General features: G+C 43.2%; 1 pseudogene; it reads right to left on the minus strand.

The window, feature by feature from the left end:
- Window positions 1–6,013: 6,013 nt before the first annotated feature.
- Window positions 6,014–6,451, minus strand: LOC123941408 (annotated as a pseudogene).
- Window positions 6,452–8,940: the final 2,489 nt, after the last annotated feature.

An 8,940-nucleotide genomic window follows, 5' to 3' on the forward strand; every position in this document is an offset into this window, starting at 1 on the left:
CTGCAACCCTCATCACTACAGCGCCTGAGGTAAGGGAACAACCCTGGAAGCGCGTTCACCTGACAACTGGGAGTCTCCTGGGATGGGTGGTGATTGGCCTAGTGTTTCTAGAATGTCTCACGGAGAAGGCAGGCTGAGAAATGGAAACATATGTGTGAACGGTTTGAGAAGGCGTATCCCGCCCCTATCTGCTGCTCAAGACTTTTAAGTGCACACACAAGGGTCCAGTGAAGGGGATGCAGAGACAAAAGAGAATTGCAGCCAGGTGTACACTGGAGAAGTTACCGCCATATTTTGATTTGCACAGGCTTTAATGTTTCCGAAGTTTTCACGGGTGCTGTTCCATTTGATGCTAGTGGTGCTAACACCATTACACAGATGTGGAAACTGAGGCTCAAAGGCTTGCACACACTGAGACCACTGAGTCTTAAATCCAGGGTTTTGTTTTGGTTTTGCTTGGTTTTGTTTTTTTGACTCCGAACCCAGATTTTAACAAACCTGGACAGTCTTCAAACAGCAAAGAGAAAGCTCTCAGTGACTGAACACCACCTTGTGTCTGCCGCCTCATTTTTCCCATGAAGTCCTCTCCCAGTCCGGTGTATGAGCTTGCCTACTTCATTGAAGAGGAAGCCAGCTTTGCATTAAACAATCTGACCTGCTAGAAAGGGTTAGGAGTTGGGGTTAAAAACCCAGTCTGCTCGCCTCCCAAGCCAGTTTTCTCTCCACTGCTAATCTAGTCCTCTTATGGTAGATATGAGAAAACAAAGCCCTGAGGGGTTAAGTGACTTGTGGGATCACACAGCCAGCGAGAGGAAGAGCTGAGCCTGGAATCTGACCCCCTATGCTGTAAGGACCTGGAGCCGTGTTGTTACCTAATTGTTGCTGCCCTGAAATCAAACAAGATCATAATGAGGTACCCGGCTAGTTCTTTTAAAGCAGCTCTAACATTTAGCAGCGCTAAGTGATGAAAGAAGCCTGGGACTTCAAAATGCCCAAAAGAATGGTATCAAAGCCTACAGCCAGGGGTAGATCCGGGTCAGTTCTATATATAGATGTAATTGTTCACCAACATTTTCAACTAGTTTTTCTGAGCAGCCTTATAAATTCTTTCAAGTCCTGTTTCTCCACGGGCGCCATGCACTGTGCTGGGAATAGCTGTGGTTGCTGGATCGTTAACCCCACTGAGTATCTCCTTGTCTGAAGGTCGCCCAGCTGTGATGATTCAAACAAGCAAAGGTACAATAACCTAATGGAAGCTACCTGAATTGTCAGCATACAGTCCACGTGGTGACCAGAGAGAGTTGCCCTGGGCCACTGAGGCACAGAGCCTGGGAGAGCTGCGGAAAAGGAAAGAGAGGCACAGGCTATTCTCAGATTCTCACTTGCAGTCCTTATAGCAGTGACAAAAGGAGACACAGACGGGGGAGGGAGTTGCGACAGATGGTCTCTATCCAGGGAGTAGCAGAAGAGAATGCTGACGTCAAGAAAAAACGGGGGCTGTGACCCTAGTGATGACTCTATTTCCTGTTCCAGGCTACTTGGCAGGGATTCTGGTAGGAGGAACACTTATTCATTGTCAAGATTTACTGGACTCCTCTCCTCACAATTATGTGAGCATCTGCAAAGATGGGAGGCCCTTACAAGAAGAAAAGGTTATTTTGCAAGGACACTGGTTGGGGTTCAGATGCTTTGTGAGTGGAGATCTGGCAGCATTGCTTTGCTGTTGAATATTTTTATAAGAGCTAATTAGTACCCTGGAAGTGGAGGAGGGATGGGAAGAGAGTGGATCTCTGACCCTCTTGAGGGTCAAGGATTGAAAAGAAGGTCTGAGCACTGGGCCATATTATAGTGAGGACCACAGAGCCCAAGGGAGCTCAGTTTGTCATTGGGAAAACACTCAGCACCACTGTGAATGGTTGTGTAGGTTGTGCACTGAAAAAGCCTAGGGGCCAAAGGGGGTTTAATCTCTTTTTGGATTTGTGCAATGCATAACATACAAATTGTAGATGATGGCCCTGGGAGTCTTATAAAGCTCCAAAGCACAAAGATCAGAAGAAGATTGATTTTAGTCATATTATATTGCTTATACTGGAATCCCCCCTAACCCAGTCACCCTGATGTGTCTGGAGGAAGATGGTTTCAGGGTTATTTGAGCATACAGAATTGTAAAAACATACACTTACAGTTTAAGACCCAGGCAATTTTTGTATGGAATACACGGTTATCCCGAGCCAGGGCAAATTAATAAAGATTTGCCTTGAGGTCAGTGGGAGCAGATAGCTAAGCAGAAACCACTGCTTTCTGGGACAGCAGGAGCTTGGCCATCCAGCCCTGGTACAGCTGAGAGCAACAGTGTGGTCAGCAGGTTTCACAGGTCGTCATGGTGGTATTGGCAGCAGCCACCAGTTCTGTCAGCTCCAACAGCGGCAAGGTGGGGGCAGACCTGGGTCCCTGGCTCTGCCCTGGCTGTGGCAGTGCCCAACGAATTCCCATTCAATGGGAGTGACATCTCCAAGGACAGTCAGGGAGCCAGTGGTTGTGGTGGGTTGCCTTACAGGAACCCAACAGAGTTCCCTCTTGGCCACCCATGAGTGCCGATCAGAATTATTTCAGGAATCCATGGAAGTAATTCTGGGAGCTTTGCACACATTTGGGGGCGAGGGAGGATTTGTGGGAGACAGATAGGAGTTCTGGAGAGATGAGGTACAGGGATCTATGCAACAGGACTTCACTGATACCCAAAGGCTGCCACACCCCAAGGCACACTGGCTACACAGATACAGAAACTAAGTTGCTTCATCCTGTAACCCTAGGACCCCTGAGGGTGAGTACAGAGGAAAGGTGCTAAACCAAGGTACAAAGACTAAGCAGCACATACTTCCCAGGGGTCAGAGTAAAGCCAATGAGAGGACAAGCAGCTGGGCCAGGGAGCCAGCAGGATTGAAGGTACCAGACATCAGGTGAAGTGGGAGGTAATACTCTTAAGTCAGAGTATCTTGACACAGAGTTGGGTTTGCTGCTAAGAAGAGGATCTTAGGGTTTCCTGAAGCTACTTCCTCAATGACTGTAGCCAAAATCAGGAAGAGAATAAAATCTACCCAGCCTTGCTGACACGATCGTTATTGCACCAAGCGTGTTGGCGGTTTCCAGGGTTCTCCGGAAAGTCCAAGGAGAGGTATCTAAATTGATCAGAATGATGGACAGCCTTCTATGAAAGGAAACAAAAATGTGGCCTCTTCTGTTCAGAACAATAGGACTGAGAGGGAAGATCATAAAATTGTATCAGACTCATCCAAAGAAAAGAGAGGGCAGTACTTCCTCAGTGCTGCAAGAAGAAAACCTGTGGCATAACTCTAAGAGGCAGTACCCTGAAAGTTAGGAAGGGCTGGGATTCCATTTCCACAGGTTAGTGTCCCTGTCATTAAGGACAGGCATGTTTTCTCAAGAACCTCCATGGTGACCCTGCTGTCAACACACATTCTTTGAATGGAGTGTTGAAAGGGACATGCATCTCACACACTTCAGTGTTTTGTTTTGCTTTAATGTGATTAGGGGAGTAAAGGGCATTTGGAAGGATGCTGGGGACAGAATAAGGTGGGAGTTTGCTGTGGACTCCATACTAACCAAACTCTTAAAGTCCCATGTGAGATTAAAAAAATAGTAAACAGTACCCAGAAAGCATCGACCTTTTGAGGTCTCAGGAGCCCTTGGGGATGGTGCATCTGAACCGAGGAAGGACCACAAGGAAGACCAAACTGTCGCTTGTCATATTTAGGGGTCATAAACATTTTTGGTGCCATTTGCAATGGAGAAAAAGTCTTATGAAGTTAAAAAAATATTGGACTACCAGCATTATCCATTTACTGGCTGGACATTTTAATTGGTGATTGACCAGGCTCCACTTTGTTACATCTTTTCTTTTGTTGTCTCAGATAATTGGCTCCCAACCCGCAAGACAAAAATCATTGGCAGAGCTTCAAATCCCTTTGCACAGCACACCTCATCTGTGGATTTGGTAAATATTTCTCACATATTATATACACTGTTATTTTTCATGTTTGTATTAATGGGATTGATAAAATACAAATCTAATAACTTTACTAAAAGTTATTGACCCTTTTTGCCATGTATATCCTCAATCAATGCGTTCTCAGCAAATACAAGTGCTATTATGAATATATGCCTTTCAAGCTATCATTTTAAACCAATATTTATTATTGCTTTCCTTTAAGTATAAAAATAACGAATTCTTATCTGCCATTTATTGAGGAGTTATTAGGTATCTGGCCACATGTGAAACCCCACACAAGAAGTATCTCATTTAATCTTCATGACAACTTCACAAGGTAGGAATTATCATAACCCCCACTTTATAGATAAGGGAACTTGAGGCTTGAAGAGTTTCAGTAACTTACTGATGGTCCCACAGGTAATGAGAGGCAGAGCGGCATCTTGAGACCAGACCAACCTATACTTTAATTACCACACTCTACTACTTCATGTGCTCTATTAAAAAATTTAGAAGACTGAAAAGTATAAGGAAACACTACTCCCATGTCCCTTCTATTCAGACATGGGGTGACAACATTTAAAATTTTGTCCATCCAGTCATTTTTTTCCGTGTCTCCCCACTCTCCACGGAAGTGGTTTTATACAGCACATTTCGTTTTGTGCTTTCATAAGGGATCTTTCTCTATCAAATTTTTTCTACAACATCACACATATGGGACACCTGGCTGATTCATTCCATTAAGCCTCCAGCTCTGGAATTCTGCTCTGGTCACAATCTCAGGGTTGTGAGCTGGAGCCTCATATGGGCCTGAGCTGAGAACAGAGCCTGCTTAAGATTCTCTTTCTCTCTCTCTGGCTGTCTCTGTTTGCCCCACCCCTCTCAAAAAAATCACACATTGCCCATTGTATGGTTGAATTACGTTTTGTTTGACCACTTCCCTATTGTTGAAAATTCATATGGTTTCTAAAGTTTATTATTTCATAATATGTGGTAGAGAGCAAAACCTGTCCACACAGTATTTGCCTATTGTCAAAACTCAGAATCTGTTTCTCCAGTCCTCAAATCTGTTTTGGCCATGCGACTTGATTTGGCCAATGGAAAATTAGGAGGTGCACACAGGCTGACTTGAGGTGTGTTTGCACACTGTGGATAACTCTCTTGTTGTTCTCAGAACCCTATAGTTGTCACCTTTCCAGATAGTCCCCACCTCTACCCCTGGCCCCAGGCAACCACTGATCTACTTTTTCTATCATTATAGGTTGTAATTGTCTAGGCTTTTTTGCTATAGAAAAGACCTTCCCCACACCAAAGATGACATAAATATTCACCTGTGTTTTCTTCTGTTCATTTTTATATTTAACCTCTGGTTCATCTGAGACTTATGATGAAGCATCTGTCATTATTTCCCAAGAATTTATCTATATTCAATATTAATCTTTTCCCACCAATTTAAAATGCCAATTTTGTCACACACACACAAACACACACACATATTCTTGAATCAGTATCTATTATCCTTTTTGATCTCAAATTATTACAGACTTTTGATAACAGCAATGGTCTTCTAGTTCTTCTGGATAACTGATAGTATAAGTACTCCCTCTTCCTAATCACTGCTTGTTATGCTTTTCAATTTTTTTTCTTGTCAGTTCTTATCCATTCTTCTTCCCAATGAAGTTGATTTTTTAAAATTTTATTGGGAAATTAAGGATTCATTAAGAACATCAAGGTCCAGGGCTCCCCCCCCCCATATATCTTAAAATTTTCTTTTATCCCCTCAAAAAAAAAATCCCTATCACTTAAAACTAGATCTTTACTAGAACTAGATCTGATTTAAATCACATACCTAACATTTTTAGCTAACCAGTCTTCAGTGCTTATCCTAGAAAACAACCTTCAGTGGATCTTTGTATAATGGAACAGGACAGTGTTCGGCCATTGATACGAGGGGTGTAGGTAGGTGGTCACACCACAAGTTGTGAAGTGTGGACAGTGTGAGGTCTACCGTCCTGCACTATCAGAAATTGTTGTATTTTCAGCACTACCGGGTTGCACGTTCTCTGACAGGTTGTGTGCATGCTCAAGAAACAAATCTTTCAGTACACTTAATTCCTTAGTCAGCAATCTAAATTTTGCTTCCAGCCATTCATTCCCTTCTTTGAGCTGATTTCCTCTCTGTGGCATACATTCTGCCTTCTGCTTGCTTTCAACCAGTTTTTTTTTCACAGCCATGTTGTTCCTCTCCTATGTTGAGGATGCTCATCACTGTTACAATTCATGGGCAAACTCTTCCTGTTTTGCTTGCTTGGAGGCACAGCTTCGTCCTCACCCCCAGGGCCAGCAGGCACCAGCTGGTATAAGCTGTAAGCTGCTGGCATGAGCCTAAGTATGAATAACATGTCTTCCCCAAGTATTGTTCCACTGTGCTCTCTTGCTCATTTGGACGCTCTCCCTCGCTGACACAGGACAGGTCGAAATGAGGGCAAGGTGACCCAATGGTTTCCATACTAAGCTGCCCAGAAATCTTCACATGTACCTGCACCTCCAGCCCACGCAACTCCAGGCAGCCTCCACAAGGAGTGTCCCATGAGTCAACAAGGAATAGTTGTGGTTCCCCAGGGAAATTTAGAATCAGTTTATCGGGTTCTAAAAAAGTGCCTGGGAATCATGAACTTTAATTATTAGTTACATTTTTTAGTGTGATTTACATTTTTGTTTCTGCAAGTCTTGTTTGTCCAGGTAGGTTGTATGCTTCCTAAGGACAATAGTTATCTTGGAATCAAGATTATTTTAGTCACATAAAGTTCAAAACCAGGCAAACTTACTTTCACAGAGGTAGAATTAAGATCATGGTTCCATTTTAGAGGTGGGTAGTGATGGGAAGGGCACGTGGAGGACTTCTTTGGGTATTGTAATGTGAATTTGGATCCTAATTTAGATTACATAGGAATGTTCATTTTGTGAAAATTCATTGAGCTCTGAGTTTAAGATTTGTGTACTCTTCTGTAGTAATTATAGCTCAGTCAAAAATTAATCTAAAATTGGGTTGCAGAGCAACATGAATGTGTGTGTGTGTGTGCGTGTATATATATGTGCCTGTTGAATACACACACACACACACACATATATATATATATATATATATATGCCTCCAGAAATGTGAAAGAAAAAATTCCTTTCATTTTAAGCTGAGTAAATAGATACATAAATAAAAGGTAAATATGTAGCCAAACTCCAGTCCTCCACACAAAGTAATGATGAGAATCCCACCAGTGTAACAATGTTTCATAGTTAGTTTCATTCAATTCCCATATCAATATTTTTTAAAGCTCAACTTAGTTTCTTATATGTATAAATCTGTCACCAAAAATATTTTCTAATAAAAAATTTATCTAAATTTAAATAAGAGTCTCACTCCATCTACTAGAACTAACAGAATAAGACGACACTCCAAGCTCTGTGACTGGTCCACGCAGATAGACCTATAAACTAGCAGCAAGGTCCCTACATCAGTGTCTGGGAAGCCCCTGGGGGTCCCTGGCGGAACAGCTTCACCTGCACAAAGGGCACAGGGCGCATGCATAGATGGTGCCTGTTGAACAGAGACCTTACCAGTCATTGTTTTCCTCCTACCCATGGCATAGGGTTGGCCGAATGTCAGGGGCTGACATCAGCTGCAGTCTGCAGGGACCACGTCCAAAATGCACTGAAGATCTGCGAGACCACAGTCCCGGCTCTTCCTCTGATCTCATCAGCACAATTCTTTAGAGCACTCATCATTGTTTGAAAGGAGTTTAAAGGGAAAGCACATGTAGCTATGCTAGTCAAACAACCCATGCACCATCCATCTACTCACTTATTCATTCAACAAACATTTGTTGAGTATCTATATGTCCAAGGCACTCTGCTTGGTTTTCTACCATAGAAAGAAGCTCTAGGTTCCATGAAGATCATCTTATTTTTTAGAGATCTCAAAGGTTTACCTTTTAGGGAGAACATAAAATACAGATAGCCTCTGGAAGGAACTGGTGAGACATGGACAAAAGGTAGATTTCTGTGTTTCCCACTGATGTTCTAGTTCCCTCCCTAACCACTGCCTTGTTTCTTCTTTCAGAAGGTTCATTCCAGGATGGGAAGTAAGCAAGAGGAGCAGAGAGCAGAAGAAGCTTAATTTCAGCCTTCATTTGGATTAGTGGACCTGTCCTCTTACTTAGCCTAATAGACAGCCTTGAGATTAGCTACACGTAAGTCACTTCTCCAAACCAGCTCTCTTCTGGGTAAGGAACTGTAGCTGTCACAATTAGTTGCTTGCTCAACATCTGTTTCCTTCACTCACCTGTCTTTCTTCTGAGCAGAATCCTGATTTTGTATAAGATATCTATCCTCATTGATGCATGTTTCAGGGGAGGCTCCAGGTACAACTTGAGCCCTAGTCCAGAGGGGACATCCCAAAAAGGCTAAGCCAGGGGCAGCTTTCTCCAATCCCTTTCCCCTCAATGGCTGGTTTAGGCTGGTTAGTCTCACACCAGACGGGACTCTGCTCTGGGAAACTTGCTCTCTCACACAGAAATTATAGACCTGCAGTACCTGGGCAGCTGTGGCCCTTCCTGCCACCAGCCTGGGGATGAAGCCAACTTTGGGGATGGCTGGACAGACAGAACCTGGTCCATTTTGACATTGTGGAGCCACTGAATTAACCAGCTCTGAAGATGTACTCTGAGCCCCTTGTAGTGGGAGAGAATATATTTCCATATTATTTAAGTCTATTTGAGACAAGGTTTTCCCACCAGTTATACAGACTAAAGAATCGTGATTGATTTAGAAACTCCACCATCAGGATTAGAAATCCCCCGTTTAATTGTTTAGTGAAATGGAATCAGGACAGAAGTGAAACTGAGGTTCCACCAAGTCTGCTTTGGGCCATTGGT

The sequence above is a fragment of the Meles meles genome, chromosome 5 (assembly GCF_922984935.1).
Source record: "Meles meles chromosome 5, mMelMel3.1 paternal haplotype, whole genome shotgun sequence".
NCBI lineage: Eukaryota > Metazoa > Chordata > Mammalia > Carnivora > Mustelidae > Meles > Meles meles.